This window comes from Lontra canadensis, unplaced genomic scaffold, assembly GCF_010015895.1.
Source record: "Lontra canadensis isolate GAN:19392208 unplaced genomic scaffold, GSC_riverotter_1.0 scaffold141, whole genome shotgun sequence".
In the NCBI taxonomy this organism is placed as follows: domain Eukaryota; kingdom Metazoa; phylum Chordata; class Mammalia; order Carnivora; family Mustelidae; genus Lontra; species Lontra canadensis.
In genome coordinates, this window is record NW_022631135.1 from 2030993 (window position 1) to 2049573 (window position 18581).

General features: G+C 39.1%; 2 long non-coding RNA genes and 1 other non-coding gene across 5 annotated transcripts in view; 1 reads left to right on the forward strand and 2 right to left on the reverse strand.

Annotated features, from left to right (window-relative positions):
* Positions 1-18469, reverse strand: part of LOC116858616 — a 71967-nt gene extending 53498 nt beyond the window's left edge. For both annotated transcript variants that reach the window (XR_004380964.1, XR_004380963.1), the window contains exon 1: positions 18365-18469. This is a non-coding gene — a long non-coding RNA (uncharacterized LOC116858616). The remainder of the gene's footprint in view (positions 1-18364) is intronic.
* The window catches only part of LOC116858615, a 177920-nt gene extending 159357 nt beyond the window's left edge, over positions 1-18563 (forward strand). Inside the window, exon 4 of one of the 2 annotated variants that reach the window (XR_004380958.1) lies at positions 18460-18563. This is a non-coding gene — a long non-coding RNA (uncharacterized LOC116858615). Of the gene's footprint in view, positions 1-11683; positions 11798-18459 lie in introns of those variants that run through there. The other variant, XR_004380961.1, reaches the window with a different exon arrangement.
* Positions 10063-10166, reverse strand: LOC116858669. Its single transcript, XR_004380980.1, has one exon. It is a non-coding gene; the product is annotated as a U6 spliceosomal RNA (small nuclear RNA).
* Positions 18564-18581: the final 18 nt, after the last annotated feature.

An 18581-nucleotide genomic window follows, 5' to 3' on the forward strand; every position in this document is an offset into this window, starting at 1 on the left:
ATCACTGAGTTTAGAGAGTATATTTTACATCTCTGTGTTCTGAAATAGTACCCCTTGGGTTGTTGCCTCCCTCCATATGCCCTTTTTCCATTTTCCCACTCCACTTTGGTCCTGCAGCTTTGAAAGAGAAACGTTCTTGCATTATTTCACATAAATCTTCTATGCCCCCACTTTCTGGGAAGTGCTGGCAAAGTCAAAACTCTTACACTCTTTTATCTCCCCATGTAAACATGGCTGAGAACTCTGGCACACCCTTTGACTTTCCTAAAAGCCATGGAAGGTTTTTTATATATCTGTGGTCACTGTGCTCACTACAGCACAGTGGAGATAGTGCCATACTGATGCTCTTTGTCACGTGAGGGGGGAAAGGGGGTTATACCAGTAGGATGAGAGGATCAAGCATTTTCCACTGATTTTGCCTAATTATGGGAACGGTCCTTGAGTTTTCAACAGTACTCCTGCAGCTCCTTCCTTCATTTTGTTCAAATTGGTTCATATTGTTCAAATTGAGCCATTCTGCCTATTGCCAGCCATTCTGGTTAGCCTTCATGAGTTCACTGCCTAAAGGTAATGGTTCTTAAATTCGGGCCCTCAATATCCCTTTATAATCTTAAAAGTTATTGAGAACCCCAAAGTGATTTTGTTTATGTGCGTTATAGCTATTGCTATTATATCTATTGCTAATGTGGGTTATAGCTATTGCTATTATATCTATTGCTATTAGATGGGAAAACTAAGAAAAGAAAAAATGTTTATTGATTGACTCATTTAAAATAAAAATCATAAATCTACTACTACATGCATATAACCTGACTTTATGAAAATTAACTATATTTTCCAAACAAAAAATTTTTGCAAATCTCTTTGGTGTCTAGATCAATCAAAAAGAGAGGGCTACTCATCTGTGTCTGATTCAATCTGTTGTGATATGTTGCTTGGAATTAAAGTAAATGCAGAAAATCTGCCCTCACACAAATATGTAGGTGGAAAAAAGAAGGGGCATTTTATCTTATTTATTTATTTTTAAAATACTTTATTTATTTAAGAGAGAGTGAGCGTGCATATGGGGGAAGGAGCAGAGGGAGAAGGACAAGCAGACTACATGCTGAGCCCAGATCCCCATGTGAGGCTCGATCTCAGGACCCTGAGATCATGACCTGAGCCCAAACCAAGAGTCAGATGCTTAACCGGCTGAACCACTTAGGTACCCCAAGGGAGGGGTAGTTTAATAGTGCTTTTAGATAATCATGGATATGCTTCTGTGATACTGTATCAAACATCAAGAAATGGTAATTTCTTTAGAGTAACAGGGTGACATCTTAAACCCCATGGATGAACTTTCTTAATTTACTCTTTCTTTAAAATCTGTCCTGTATTTTGACTATGTCTTCTTTTTTGCAGAATCACACTTGTATCATTTGGAACATATTAGTTAATGGAGTTATATAAATCTTACGACTATTGTAAGATTTCATTATTTTATTTATAAATATAAATATATTAAAATTATCTATAAATGTTATTTAAATATTATATTTTAAAATATTAAATATTATGTTAAAATATATATTACATCTATATCTTGCCTTTGTTACTATCACCACCCATCTCATCAGAAGTCTTAACGGGTTAAGTGTCAAACTCAAAATGACCAAAATTCTAATCTTCACTTTTACTCTGATTTTATCATTGGTATCAGAAACTGTCAGTTGTTTTTCCTGCAGTAGTAGGATCACTTCAATTCATTTTTGAGAAAATGTCTGATAAATGTCCCAGTGTTCTGAATAATATAGCTTGTCTGTCAATCATTTCTTAAATGAAAATCATGTTCCCTGACTCTGACTCAAAAAAGATCACAAACATTTTCCTGAAGACAGCCAGCATATTTTAGCAAGAAGTGCTTTATGCGTATTTCTCATTTCATCATACTTAATAGTAAAAAGATATGTATTTAGGATTTAGATTTAATAACATTAATTCTTTTTATTGTTTCATCAAAAACATTAAGCAAAATTTGATTTTTTTTAAGATTTTATTTATTTGACAGAGATCACAAGTAGGCAGAGAGGCAGGCAGAGAGAGAGAGGAAGGGAAGCAGGCTCCCCGCTGAGCAGAGAGCCCGATGCGGGGCTCAATCCCAGGACCCCGAGATCATGACCTGAGCTGAAGGCAGAGACTTTAACCCACTGAGCCACCCAGGTGCCCCTTGATTTTTTTTTAAATGGCAAGGGCACAACCGTGAGGATAGAATCACTACTAGCATAGTCTGAGTCCACTGCCTTTGAGTCTTGCTCAAGCACCAGAACTTTTAACCTGGTCATTTTTACACTCTGACTATGTTCACATAATGTAAGCAGCAAATAATATGGATATTATAATGAGAATAATTTTTAGGTTGCAGACCCCTGAAAGGGTGTCCAGAAACTTAGATGTCTGGAAACCACATTTGTTTTTTTTTTAAAGATTGTATTTATTCATCTGACAGAGAGATCACAGGTAGGCAGAGAGGCAGGCAGAGAGAGAGGAGGAAACAGGCTCCCTGCTGAGCAGAGAGCCCAATGTGGGGCTCGAGCCCAGGACCCTGAGATCATGACCTGAGCTGAAGGCAGAGGCTTACCTGCTCAGTCACCCAGGTGCCCCGGAAACCACATTTTGAGGACCGATGCCTACAAGTATCTTTTTTCTTTTTTTAAGATTTCTTTTATTTATTTGAGAAAGAGAGAGCGTGCACAGGGGTGGAGGGAGAGGGAGAGAGAATTTCAAGCAGGCTCCCCATTGAGCATGGAGCCTGACCTGGGGCTTGATCTCACTCCCCCCAGATAAGGACCTGTGCTGAAACCAAGAGTCAGCAGCTTAACCACTTGCTGCACCCAGGTGCCCCCCCTTTTTAAAATTTCTTTTCAGCATAACAGAATTCATTTTTATGCACCACACCCAGTGCTCTATGCAATATGTGCCCTCCATAATACCCACTACCTGGATCCCCCAACCTCCCACCCCCCACCCCTTCAAAACCCTCAGATTGTTTTTCTGAGTCCATAGTCTCTCGTGGTTCATCTCCCCTTCCAATTTCCCTCAACTCCCTTCTCCTCTCCATCTCCCTATGTCCTCCATACTAAATTTGTTATGCTCCACAAATAAGTGAAATCATACGATAATTGACTCTCTGCTTGACTTATTTCACTCAGCATAATCTCTTCCAGTCTCGTCCATGTTGCTACAAAAGTTGGGTATTCATCCTTTCTGATGGAGGCATAATACTCCATAGTGTATATGGACCACATCTTCCTTATCCATCCGTCCGTTGAAGGGCATCTTGGTTCTTTCCACAGTTTGGCGACCGTGGCCATTGCTGCCATGAACATTGGGGTACAGATGGCCCTTCTTTTCACTACATCTGTATCTTTGGGGTAAATACCCAGTAGTGCAATTGCAGGGTCATAGGGAAACTCTATTTTTAATTTCTTGAGGAATCTCCACACTGTTCTCCAAAGTGGCTGCACCAACTTGCATTCCCACCAACAGTGTAAGAGGGTTCCCCTTTCTCCACATCCTCTCCAACACATGTTGTTTCCTGTCTTGCTAATTTTGGCCATTCTAACTGGTGTAAGGTGGTATCTCAATGTGGTTTTAATTTGAGTCTCCCTGATGGCTAGTGATGATGAGCATTTTTTCATGTGTCTGATAGCCATTTGTATGTCTTCATTGGAGAAATGTCTGTTCATATCTTCTGCCCATTTTTTGACATGATTATCTGTTTTGTGTGTGTTGAGTTTGAAGAGTTCTTTATAGATCTTGGATATCAACCTTTTGTCTGTACTGTCATTTGCAAATATCTTCTCCCATTCTGTGGGTTGCCTCTTTGTTTTGTTGACTGTTTCCTTTGCTGTGCAGAAGCTTTTGATCTTGATGAAGTCCCAAAAGTTCATTTTTGCTTTTGTTTCCTTTGCCTTTGGAGACATATCTTGAAAGAAGTTGCTGTGGCTGATGTCAAAGAGGTTACTGCCTATGTTCTCCTCTAGGATTCTGATGGATTCCTGTCTCATGTTGAGGTCTTTTATCCATTTTGAGTTTATCTTTGTGTACGGTGTAAGAGAATAGTCGAGTTTCATTCTTCTACATATAGCTGTCCAATTTTCCCAGCACCATTTATTGAAGAGACTTTCTTTTCCTTTAGTGTAACTGTGTCTTTGACTTCCTCTTTCACTTGCTTTTGAGTAACATAGCAGCTCTTCAAAGGAGGTTTCTCTTATCTTTGCTACCCGCCATTTTTCTAGATGCCAAGACAAGGTTGGTTACTGTTGCCATGTTACTTGAGATTGGTACAGCCCATTTGCATGGTTGATGAAAACCTTCAAAAAGCCATGGAAGTAAGGTTCTGTTTAAGGTTCTGTTAAGTAAGGTTCTGTAAGAATTTCATGGGAAGATTTATTTGAAGTATTAACCCCAGGCAAGGCCTGACCCATTATGACAATAAAGTGTCTTCTATGCAGTGTCTTTCAAGAAACATTTATTGGACTAAAGAGTGGATTTGTTACTCCATTAGTCTCTCTTCTACCTGATTCTATCCAGCTGCAGTACTGAAATCCACTATATTTAGACCAGGTGACGAGGCCTCTCTTTCATTCAGTCTGTATCCAGTATGTCTGAAGAGAACTGTTTGCTCAGTATTCACAACTTAGTTTTGCATTAGTTTTTAAGTTGTAGTTCTATCCTATTCTCTTTGTCCTACCTACACTCTAGGTATAGCCCTACTGTAAATTTCAGCCTGCTTTGCTATGACCTTGAGGCCTCTACCACCTTTCTAATACCCATTGCTCTTAGTCCTCTGGATCTCTCCGACGTCCAGGCTGAAAATACTGTCCTCACCTGTTCCTATGTACTGCCTGTGACATTTCTGCTAGGAGGTCAGCATTTCTGAGTATTGATATCTGCCTGAATGCAGCTTGTTTGGACACAAACTTGTTCTGGCCTCCCCACCTATTCTGGGGATGTCTATAATAGATAGATTGGTTTATGTGAGCCTAATCCCACTACTTCCCCATTTATTTACTTCCCTACTGGTCTCTTCATATTAGTTAGGGACCTACAAGTCATCGTTTTATTTTATCTTCACAATCATCATTTTCATCATCATCATTTATGTCAATGTTACAAGCAGTTCTAAGAAAAGCCCTCAGTGAATCTGAGCTAATTTTTCTCCTGAACCCCCAAATGATCTGACGAATCTGCAAATTCAAATAAATTCCTCAGTATTGCTTCTCAGTAGGCATTAATCCCATTTTCTGTACTCTCCTTTCTGTTGTTATATATCACAGATGTTTGGAAAGATCATCATGACTTGAGCATAAAGAAGGGCAATACTAGTCAGTGAGACCAGTTATTTGGCTCTTCAAGGTTCTAGGTTAGAGATCCTAGTGGCTAAGACTAGGGAAAGCAGTGGTGTAGTACATAGTTGGAAAACCTAAGAAAATACATGAGGTGAAATTAGTAAGTCTTAACTAATTGTGGGTTAAAAGAGAGATGACATTTTTCTCTCTGGTTTGAACTCCTGGTGGACTAATTCAGTGGTTCCACTGAAGATAGAACTACAGAGAATTAAGCTGTTGGGGGAAGATCATGGGATCAGGGTCAAGGTATCTGTGGGATATCCAAGAGCAGTAAGATAATTGTTAACATATACTTTGTGCTCTAGATATTGGATTTGACCAGAAATATATTGAAGTCATCAGCATATAGATTATAACTGAAACATGTAGAAGGAGGACATTGTTGAGAGAGATAATTTGCATGGGAGCCTAGAACTGAGCATGGATGTATATGAAATTTAATGGACATTCAGAAACATAAGGGCCACAAAGTCACAGAGATAGCATGGTCAACTCTTTTTCAATAAATGTTATTGGTAAATCACTAAGCATTCATTCAATCTTTATCAAACCTTGTAAAGGACCCTCAAGGAGGAAAAAAAAAACCCTAAAAATTAAAATGAGGTAGAGCAGAATTTATAGGATTTTTGTGACCCACACCATTGCATATTCTGAAGCCATTTCAGTATTTCTAGGCTTTTATCAGAAAAAGAACATCTTGTTTAGAATTGAGATTAAACAGGGTAAGGATAAAGTGAAGGCTATTAAAGCTAACAGTACAAAGGGTCCAAAAAAGGGAATAATAATGAGCCTGAAGAGTTGCCAAGTTATTTTACACTCTTTGGAAAGAGATAGTTAGTTAAGACTGGTTAATGAGTTGTCAAGGATTGCTGGCTGCCTCTGGCACAGTCTGGGATCCCTCGTACCTGTAGAAGGGGGTAGGATGGGCGCTGTAGTTTAGGGAGGTAGACCTGAGCAGACTGGGAGCCCTTTACCATAGTAACTGCAACATCTTAGTAGGGATTACTTTAGTCATTAGCCTCAACAGTTCTTGACTCCTTCTCAGTACCAGGACTATTGAGGGAGAGACTTTGTGTTTGCTAACTTCCATCTGCCACTTCCTAAACTCAAATGGACCTACTGATATTACCCGTTTTTAGAGACAAATCATTAGACCACACCAGTGAAAGCAAAAAAAAAATCTCACAGTATTTATAATAAGGATAACATAATGGAATTGGCTTGGCTGGTATGATGATATCATAATAATGATAGTTCTCATTTGAGTGTTTCTAGATGCCAAGTCCTGGGGTAAGTACTTTATGTGCATTCTCTCATTAAATCCTTATAGTCCTACACATAATCTTCACTTCTGAAGAAAAACAGCCCCCAAACTTACATATTCAAATATATTCATTTTTAACGTTGATTGTCCTTACATGTATAGGTCAAGGTAATTAATACTGGATTTGTTTAGGCTTTAATTTGTTTGGTTGCCTCTATCTGCAGTTACCAGCTTGCATGTCAAAGCCTAAAACTTTTTTTTTTTTTTTAAAGATTTTATTTATTTATTTGAGACAGCATGAGAGCGAGCGAGCATGAGCAGGGGGAGTGGGAGAGGGAAAAGCAGGCTCCTCACTGAGCAGGAAGCCTGACTCGGGGCTTGATCCCAGGACCCTGGGATCATGAGGTGAGCTGAAGGTAGCTGCTTAATCGACTGAGCCACCCAGGCGCCTCACAAAGCCTAAAACTTTAGTTTGTGGTTGACAGAGATAACTTTCCTTTTAGTTTAGTTTAGGAAGACTGTACTCCCCTAAACCTTATTTGAACCCAACCCCAAACTTCATTTCTTTAAAAGCTTTGCACTGTGGCATTCAAGTATTTTGAGTCTGGCTGTTTTGAAGACATTTGTGATTCTATAAAGAAAAATCGCTAAGGAATCACCAAGTCAGCATTCTTATAATGGCAATTTCTGGTTACATTTCCTTAGTATGCAGAGGATTAGTTCCTAGGAGAAAAAAAAATTAGCTACTCTTTTGCTTTATTCCATAAACTTGTCAAACTCAGAGAAGTACACTTAAAAATGGCAAGTACTATTGGTAAACTATGTGGGTTTCTATTTACAGCTTTTTATTTTAAAGAGCTATAATCTTTATGGTTTTGTTTTGGATTCCTTTATATATTGCTTTGAAAATTAAAAAAAAAAAAAAGCTAAACAATGGTGTTGCATAACCAAAGTTAACAAGAGTGAACATGACTTGGCTGTGTTAAATCTTTGAAAACCATCTCTGTTTTCACAAGTTTCTCCATTTTCATCCAGTGTGTGCTCCTTTTCCCATAGGCTAGTCCTCATGATTTATTTGTGATCCTACCCAGCCTTCGTCAGATGTCTGAGAGGAAGGGGCAAGATACAATTGTTATCCTCTGTAAGGATAGCAGTACACTCTCCCTAAGACCAGAATTGATGGATATCTCCAATAAACAGAATGACTTTTGAGGGACCAGTTTCTTTTTGATCTCCTCATCTCTAACTATGGCATGTGAGGCTTTTTGTTGGCTTTTTTTCGCTCTTTATCCCACAACATGTGTCTGTTGCTGAATACTGGGAATGCAGAAGACAAATCTCCATAAAACTAGGCAGAAAATTACCAGATGATCAAGAAGTTCTAAACTGACTAATTCCTAGGGCTCACATGTAATTTGTGATTGGGGTGAAGGATGGTCCATCTCTGAAGCTGGTGTAGCAAGTTGATCTAATCAGACCATCAAGAGTCATGTGCCACCTGTCCACCAAGCATCAGTTCTAAAGGCTGAATATTATGCTGTAAGCACTAGAAAATGGCAAGTCCCCACGTATTTGTATTCCTCTTGGCCATCCTATCTGATTCTTCCTCTCCCATCTGTGCATAAGTGGGAAAAAAAAAAACAAAGATGACAAGCTGAGCTGAGTTCCTTGGTTAATTCTGAGCTTCCGGAGAAGACCTACGCAAGGCACAAGTGGAGGCAGTTTTGTGTGTCCTGAAATCTACATGGCACACCTCCCCAACATCTCTAATCCTCGCCCATGCTGAGAGCCACGTGCAGGGTCATCCAGCTGGTGAGAATAAACAACCATTCAGGGCTTTTGGCTTTCTGAGTGTGTGAGTCACGGAGGGGTGCTTGCTGGAGTGTAAAGAAAGATAAACACATGGCAGCTCTCTGAAGTCTGTTTCTGGAAACCCAGCAGGAGGGAACAGATAGCCATTGTTCAGAGCCTGTAAAGTGTTAGGAGACTGCAGTGGGAAATGCATACGTAGGGAAGACCAGACTTTTGATGGATCAGAAATTGAAATGCTTGTAATTAAACTGGAATTAAACCAGTGGTGACAGGGGGTTTTTTGGGTGAAAGAATATAGAGGCAAGAGAACAAGAAAACAGGACTCAAGATCAAGGAGTTGTCAGGTTCTGTTGAATCAGGAGTTCTCATAACAAAACCAAACAAAATACTAGAGAAAATCTGATTTCTCCTGGAATAGATTTGACTGTGTTCATGAGAAAAAAAAAAAAAAAAGGATTGCTGAAGTCCTTTTGCTAGTGAATCTACAACTGTATTCCTACATGGCAATGGTCACCTTAGCAATCTATACATACAATCACCAAATTCTGGTTGTCAAGAAACCCCGTCATAACAGCTTTCTGCAGAAGCTCGTTCATGCTGTAAGCCTTTTTAGATTCTGCACATCTGTGAAAGAGCTCAGGAAATCACCTAAATCCGGCACTGCATTCACATGTGAGTAAAAGGTATCCTGCACTTGAGGCCCTGTATATCACAAACCCAGGATAAAGGAATTTTGTAAGGAAACACAGGTGCCCTTACTATGGACCCAGCACTCAGCCCCGACACAGGACAACCTGGAACCTTAGACATTCCCGCTGGGACTAACCTTGTTCAGGCTCCAGGGAAATGTCCATGCCTATCTTGTGCCCTATGTCCTAGGGAAAAAAAAAAAAAAAAAAAGTGGTATCTCCGTCTCTGTTGTCGTTGGAGAAAGAAACCACTTTGGAGTGAAGGCAGGGTTTGAACAGCAGAAACCCTTGAGTATGAGAAAATATACTGAGTGATTTATCAAGTCCCTCCTTGGAGATAATAGAAACGCATATTCATTTTTTCCTAATGAAGTGTGCTTTCCCAGTAGTGCTGAGCAGCCATTGTTCTGGCTCTTGTTTGGGTCCTGATTCATGGTTCCAGAGATTACTCCCAGGCTAGATGAGCGTGCTATTCATAGCGCTTGTATATGGTGGCTGTGGAATATTTTGCATAGTACTTTGAATTTCTTAGTGTATAGAGTATTTACTATATTACTATTAAATTTCTATATGCATTACATTAGTCATCCAAGTATCATTGGACCATCAACGGAACACAGAGATGTGCACAATAAAAATTAATGTGCTTGTCTTTGATAATTTGCTAACTTCCAGTCATATAAAAGCCATAGATTTGGACATATTTCCAATTTTGTCATTATGACAGTGATGTATGTCAAGGTCAGAGAATAAAACATTTTTTACAGTGTGTTAGCTTGATTTATAACTTAAATATTGAGACAATACGGTATGCTGGCCTCTGATTTTACTTTTTTCTTCGTTTTATAGGTGTTGAATAGTTTATGAATCAGTACAGTAGGATTTTTTAATATGCAGAAAACATGAAAGAAACATGGAAGGCTTCACAAATTTGTGTGTCATCCTTGCACAGGGAACGTGCTAATCTTTGTATTGTTCTGATTTTGGTATATGTGCTGTTGAAGAGAGCCCCGCAATTTTACTCTTTTTTGTTGTTGTTGTTAAGATTTTATTTATTTATTTGTCTGAAGGAGAGAGCAAGAGAGAACACAAGCAGGGGGACTGGCAAGCAGAGGCAGAGGGAGAAGCGGTTTCCCACCGAGCAAGGAACCTAATACAGGACTTGATCCCAGGACCCTGAGATCATGACCTAAGTCAAAGGCAGATGCTTAAGGAACTGAGCCACCCAGATGTCCCTCCAATTAAACTCTTGAGTCCTTCAACCCTTACTCCTGGGCCTGTCTGCTCACGTTTGACCCAGTACTATCCAAGTGACAAGAGTTAGGTGACCTGGCTTATTAGTAGTGACCTTTCAACAAGGAAAAGAAATTATGTCATCTTAGCCTGAAAATATCTTACTATTCACTCAGAAAATATTGTTACATGCCCTTGGTTCTGGTAATGTAGTTTCTTTTCTAAAGAGGAATTTCTCTTCCTGAAAAAAGTCAGTCATTTTTATGTTCTGCCTTCTTACATTTTGTCACTGAAATTTCCATTTCATGAGTTGTAATATAGAACACGTGCAGAATAAATTCTGGTCTTATACAGAGAAAGACTTAGGGAAACCTCACTTTTCAAAGGTCACTGCTGGCTGTCCATGACACTGTGTAATAACTTCACCCCTCATTTAGTATTGCCTATGCATTATGAGGGGGGATGAGAAAATGGGATGTCACATTAGTCTGTTTGCCCGTATACACATAGCATCCACAAACATATATAATATATATGTTTGTAATGAATTTACCTCTGTAAATAAACTGTAATAGAGAGAAGAGATGTAACAAAATATGTTAAAACTATTTTGGGAGCTGATACAGAGCCCAGGAAAATTTTTCTATAATAGTATAAGTAAAAGCCATCTATTAGGTTAAATTGCCCAGAGCAGAGAGAAGATAGTGGTTTGTCTTTGAGAACAAATTACAAAGATAGGACGACTTCCTGAAGGAAAGCCCTACAGCTAGGATGGATAGTCTCTGCCTCCTGCTATTCTTTTTTATTTTATTTTATTAATTAATTTTTTAAAGACTTTATTTATTTATTTGACAGAGATCACAAGTAGTCTGAGAGGCAGGCAGAGAGAGAGGAGGAAGCAGGCTCCCCGCTGAGCAGAGACCCCCCCCCCCCAATGTGGGGCTCCATCCCAGGACTGTGGGATCATGACCGGAGACAAAGGCAGAGGCTTTAAACCACTGAGCCACCCAGGCGCCCCTTCTTTTTTATTTTAAATGCACCCGCACTTAGACCTGAGCTTCCAGGTTCCACAATGGGAGCCCCTACCTTCTACTTTACATAGAGGCCCAAAACTATTTGGACCTGCCCTGCTGCTTGATTTTGTTCTTTGTTACCTCTTAACGAGTCTTAGGATAAAGACTTGGGCCTTTTCTTCTGAAGAAAAGTTAAGGAATCTCAAGTAGCTCTTTGAAACCAAGCTCAATAACCCTTGCCCTTGAAACCATAATGTAATTTCTAAAGATTGTTTCTTCCAGACATGCTTGGAAACGTAGGATAAACCACTTGGAAAGTGATAAACCTTAAGAGAGAGTATAATATTTGGCTTTACAACAGACACATGAAAAAGTGCTCCATATCACTCGGCATCAGGGAAATACAAATCAAAACCACAATGAGATACCACCTCACACCAGTCAGAATGGCTAAAATTAACAAGTCAGGAAATGACAGATGCTGGCAAGGTTGCGGAGAAAGGGGAACCCTCCTACACTGTTGGTGGGAATGCAAGCTGGTGCAACCACTCTGGAAAACAGCATGGAGCTTCCTCAAAATGTTGAAAATAGAGCTACCCTACTATCGCACCCTACTATTGCTAGCTACCCTAGCAATCGCACTACTGGGAATTTACCCTAAAGATACAAATGTAGTGATCTGAAGGGGCATGTGCACCCGAATGTTTATAGCAGCAATGTCCATAACAGCCAAACTATGGAAAGAACCTAGATGTCCATCAACAGATGAATGGATAAAGAAGATGTGGTATAGATATCTACAATGGAATATTATGCAGCCATCAAAAGGAATGAAATCTCGCCATTTGCTATGACATGGATGGAATTATGCTTAGCGAAATAAGTCAATCAGAGAAAGACAACTATCATGTGATCTCCCTGATATGAGGAAGTGGAGACGCAACATGGGGGGTTTGGGGGGTAGGAAAAGAATAAATGAAACAAAATGGGATTGGGAGGGAGACAAACCATAAGAGACTATTAATGTCACAAAACAAACTGAGGGGAGCCGGGGGCAAGGGGGTAGAGAGAGGGTGGTGGGGTTATGGACATTGGGGAGGGTATGTGCTATGGTGAGTGCTGTGAAATATGTAAACCTGGTGATTCACAGACCTGTACCCCTGGGGCTAATAATACATTATATGTTTATTAAAAAATTAAAAAAAATTTTTTAAATGTCTGGTTTTTCCTAAACATGTGTGAAGCCTATTATGTCAGTAAAGTAAGTAAAGTCTGGCTTCTGATTAACTTAGTGACATTAGATTTATTCATAACATCCAAGATGTTTTAAAAGCAGTTAAAGATTAATTATATTTTGAGAAAAATTTGGCAGTTCACATCACTGGGAGATAATTATAAACACCCTTCTTTAAGTGTCTTATAAACCAGACTACTGATTTCCAGGATGCCATCGTCTGTGTCATAGAGAGAACATCATCGATCATACTTCTTTATTATTTTCTTATATCTTTTGTTTGTTTATTTCATAAAGCCCTTTGGACTGAAAATCCCATTGTAGAATTGTCAAAGTGGAAATGATCTTTAAATAAGTTATTTGTTACTGTTGTGCTTTTTCCTCTTATTATAAAATTAGAATCATACCTAAAATGAAAATCAACATGCATTTACATTATTTCCTCCTCTTCCAATTTCAACCTATGCCTCTATTTTCTCTATGCCTTGTGTCCTTTTCTCTTTAAATTGTAGTGTACAGTCTTTTACTTTTTGATTCTCAAATACGCTTGTCTTTCTTGGGCTTATCTGTCCCATGCTATTTTGTAGGCATTTCTATTCATTTTACTTTTTTCAGCTTGGTTTGGTTCTCACATTCGGAACTCATCTGCAAGGGTCCCTTGCTTTCTAGTTACCTTGTGTTTATGGAAATCTGCGTACTTGCTTTATATGTTTGATTACTGGGCCCTTTGCCAATTCCATCCCTTCCACTCCTTGCCTCTTCACTCCCACAATCAGTGTGTTTTTACTCATGACTTAAATACAGCTTATTGAAGTTAATTAATCTGCTTGACCATTTATTTGGTTACCCTTTTGGTTCTTTTCCCTTTTATCTCAAAACCACACCAGATTTGACAAAACTACCAAAGTACTTCTATATTTGCCTCATATAAAAATCTTAGTAGCCAATAAAAATATGATTTTGTTTTCTAACTGCATGTCTGTAGTGATCTCACCAATCTTCAAATTTTGTCTTCTCTTTTCTCCAAAGAGTTATCTTCACTGTTTTCTAAGTGAAAGTGATTTTTCTAATCAGACTCTTCTCAGACCATGCCCTTCCATGGTTCCATTTGGGTTTTGGAAATGAATCATGTAGACCTCTCATTCTTCTTTAATCCTCTCATATACTGTTCCAGTAAACAAATGCCTGCTGAATTTTAATTGAGACCCTTTTCCTTCATCCTGGGAATGGAGTCAGGAGAAAAGAAATGGCCCTCGGCTACATTTTTATTTGGAAGATTTTTTTTTTTTTTTCTTAAAGTGAGGCCTTACCCCAATTCACTTATTTCTCCCCCACTCCTCCTTTCAGATAAATTTTCCATGTGTTAAGCCTCCAGCCTAGACCAATACCACCACTCATCTATGGTTTCTAAAACTCCAGCTACTACCAGTGAAGAGCTCTAAGTGCTACAGATGTCCTAACTTATCTCCTGTTACTCTGTTCGCTAGATGTTCCTTATCTCTCCAGTTAGCGTGTAAATCCCTTTAGAATAAGAGCTGAATGTTTCTATGATTGTCAAACCAAATGCTACATCTAGTGGGTGATAAAATCCATTTAGAAAGTTTGACCCATGATAAAAATAAATCAAATATAAACAAAGAGAGGATATCCCAGTGAATTACTCATAATAAGCATAAGAGTTAGCCAAAATATGGAAACAATCTAAGTGTCATCAGTGGATGAATGGATAAATAAAATGAATGGATGAAGAAAAAATATGTGTATGTATATATATATATATATAGAGAGAGAGAGAGAGAGAGGGAGGGAGGAATAATATTCCTATGACAATGTGGACGGACCTTGAGGCATTATGCTATGTGAAATAAGTCAGACAGAGAAAGGCTAATCTATGATCTCACTTATATGAGGTATCTAAAAAAACAAAAAAAATGAGCTCATAAATACAGAACACAGATTGGTGCTTGCTAGAGCTCAGGGTTGGGAAATGGAAGAAATGGGTAAAGGGGGTCAAAAGACACAAATTTCTAGTTATAAAATAAATAAATCATAAAGAATGTAATGTACAGCATGGAAAATCTAATTAATAATATTGCATTGTGTATTTGAAAGATGCAAAGAAAGTAGCTCTTAAAACTTCTCACTGCAGGAGGAAAATTTTGTAACTCTAGGATAACTGACGATGATGGTTGTTAACTAGGCTTGTCATGGTGATCATTTCACAATAAATACAAATACTGAACAATGATGTTGTGTATGTGAAGGTGTAATTATACGTCAATTATACCTCAGTTCCTAAAAACAGAATTTAGAAATGGGGGAAGAGTAAGAATTGTTTTGGGAAACATTTTAGTGTGTGCCCAGTGGGTCATGACCAGAATTTTGAGAAGCACAGCACTACAGTGTAAGAGCACAATAGACACCTGGTATTTGGTCATTTAGTTGTTAAAAAAGAAGAGCTGAGGAAAGATTTGGAAGAAGCCTATCCATGAAATTCTGAGGGTCTTCTGTGGCTCTTGCCCTTTGACCCTTCAGTCTGTGTGTGGGTCTCAGCAGTCTCAGGTTGCTTCATTAGCCTGATAGAGGACCTTTTTTCCTTGGTCAGAACATTTGGATGAGCCACAAATTCCCTAAGGGAATTCATATGCTGATGTAAGCCTCATGGTGGACACAACCCATAAACCCTGCTGTAGGTTTTCTATCTCCCAAATGGGAAGTTAATTATTATTGGCGTAAACTGCTAAGTTCCACACCCTTCAATTTATTTTAGCAAATATTCATGGAACACCTCCTCTAGGCCAGGATTGCATGGACTGAAGATACAGAGTTGAATCAGACATAGGTTACACCCTCGAAGAGCTTATGATTTAATATGGAAATTGACAAACTGCAGCCCACAGGCCAAATCTGGTCCACAGTTTGTTAGTGTAAATAAAGTTTTATTGGAACTCAGCCGGGCTCATTTGTTTGCAAAGTATTGTCTATGGCTGTTTTCACGCAGCCATGCAGAACTGAGTTATTGCAACAGCAACCAGATGGCCCACGGGGCTTCCATATTTACTGAAAAATATCTGTGAAAAAGTTTGGCAATCTCTGATCAATACAACATCAAAATTTAAGATAATACTTTTTTCTATGGTATTTCCATATACAAAAGCAGCAGGTGTATCAGGAACAATGTAATATTTTCTTATTTTTATGACTAAAAAAACATAGATAATTGGTCTGATGGGGCAACCTTAGAAGTATCCAAGAAGTGATCCCTTTTGAAAAGCTGGTGAGAGAAAAACATGATCTTAATGAAATGCCATTTCATGTTTCTCTCTCTTACGCATACATAACCACCCTGCCCAAAGACTTGGATGTCTGAATACAAGACCAATATTGTCACAAAAATTACAGAGCTAAATCAGCTGATTATTAGGTCAGAGATCACCAAGAGCCTGCCCATTAGCTGAGGAGAGTTCATCTTATGCTTGGCTCTAAAATTTTTGAGCAACATTAATTGAGAAATTAACTTAATTTCACATTAAAATCTGTGTATCTCAATTCTTTTGAAAAATCACATTTGGCAGGACTAGGCCTCCCTTCCTGGATGACGAAAGCTCGCTGGGGCTGAAGAGCAGCTTCTGTCTTTGGACACAACAGACACACTCCAGATTACCCCAGTTTCTCCTGCTTTCAAATATTTCCCTGACTCAAGATTGTCAATTGCCATTTACAACAAACTTACATTGCTGTTTTCCTCAGTAAAGAACTTTCTCTGTAACTATTTTCTTTTACAAGTAGTACAACAAGATTAACCAAAGAAGATTATGTTTTAAAAAACTTTTGGGGGGTGCCTGTGTGTCTCAGTCAGTTAAGCAATCTGCCGTCTGCTCAGGTCCTAGTCCTGAGATGGAGCCCCAAGTCAGGCTCTCAGCTCAGCAGGGAGCCTGCTTCCCCCTCTCCCTCTCCCTCTGCCTGCTGCTCCCCCTGCTTGTGCTTTCTGTCTCTGTGTCAAATAAATAAAATCTTTTTAAAAATGTAAAAAAATTTAAAAATGTCTTAAAAATAATAAAAAACTTTGTTATGTATTTAATATGCAAGCAAAGGGTATGTAATCTGCAGTCACTTTACTGACCTATGTTCTCTCTTAGCCCCTGTGGAAATGATGATTTAATGTCTTACACCCATTAAAAAAAAAACAAAAAACAAAACAAAACAAAAAAAAAAAAACAGAGCTGAAAAGGAGCCTGGAGCCATGATCTCCAAAGAGACCCCAGGTAGTGCTTAAGAGAAACTATTGAGGTTTGGAGGGAAAATACCTGAAGTTACATATTTGGTCTCCTTTTTAATTTGTATTTTATATGTTTTATATATTTTGTAAGTTTATAATATACTTATAAAGCAGTGCATATACATATACATGTAACTTGATGGATATTCAAATATATTTTAGTGATTGAGGCATGTGATCAAACTAGCTTACAGACTTTAGTTTTGGGAACCTGGAGAGATCTGGGAAATGATCACATCCAAGTGTTCCTTTTACCAATAAAGAATCTGAAGCCCCAGAAAGTGAAGTGATCTGGTCAAAGGCACAGACGTGTTAGCAATATACCGCACGCCTGCTTTCTTAGCAAAGGCCTACATGAGAAAATGAGACCGACGCGGTGATAAGTAATTCCGCTGGAATAGCTGGGCGATTTGTAGGAAACGGCCAAACGTCTCCTCAAGCAGAGCACACATTTCAACTGGTGGTACCTAGAATAGTTTCTCTTTTTTGGTGAAAACTGGCATCTGATCAATTTCCCCACCTCCCGTAAAGGCCGCCCCTGTGGCCGCATTCTCATTGGCCAGCTCCCACTGGCCCTCATCTGCCTTCTTTTCCTGTGGAAATAAAATATAAGAGCAGGAGAAAGGACATATTTGGTAATGTTACACTCCTCAGCTTCCTGCTCAGGGCTGTCTCAGCTGCAAAATGTCAAGGGAAAAAATATCCCTCCAACTTGGAATGAATTCCAGACAGACCCTGATGCCTGCAAATTTGTCAGAGGGAGCCAAGTCCAGAAAAGCAGAACATGAAGAAGGTTCATTATTCGACTTCAAGAGACGCTCACATAATCAGACACTCTGGTATTTATGATTTTCCCCATTTCAGATGGTCTGTAGTTCACAACATTCCCCTCCCTTTACCGCTGATTCTGAGCTTCCTTTTAAATTAAACCTCAACAGTTATAAAAAGACTCTCACATTACTTGTAAGCCACAAGCACTACTGGGAGACACTGTTCGAACACGGCTGTTTGGGGCTGGAGAAGGACAGCTCTTTTTGATTATTAGTCTGGGAAGGGCAGTCCAGGAAAGAAGACTCACTTCACCTTGACCACGCCACAGTCCTCATCCAGTTACCACATCTGTGCCAAGACCTCCTGCCATTGACAGCATTTGATACAATGATCTGTACTAAAAAGCAGTTATTTTATGCCATTGGCTTGTTTTTTCATTTGGCTTTTATTTTTATGGGTGGGGGCACCCGGAATAACCAGAAAGTCAACCAGAAATATCCTGATACTCCCGGCTTATGAATATACCAGCAGCACTGTTTACGAGGTCGAGTTTGGGGGGATCGTAGTCTTTTCCTGGCATTCAGCACATTTTCTTTCTCTTTTAAAACCGTTTCCACATGCTGGCGAAAAGGTAAGGAAACAGAACTTGTCATCCAAACCTCATTAAATGGCTACATACACATTTTCCCTTTGGCTTCTTGTTCTTCGTTTCTAAATGCCATGGCATTTGTTTCTACTCGGTCACCCGAAGTCCTTATTTGGGTCCTCCAATAGGCACGAAGACATCCACATGGCAGTTTTAGCAAGCAGTGGAAGTGCCCACGTGAGGAATATGGTGTTCAGTCCTCACATGTGGTCTTGATGAATAATAAGGGTCTTCTTTGCCCTCTTCCGAA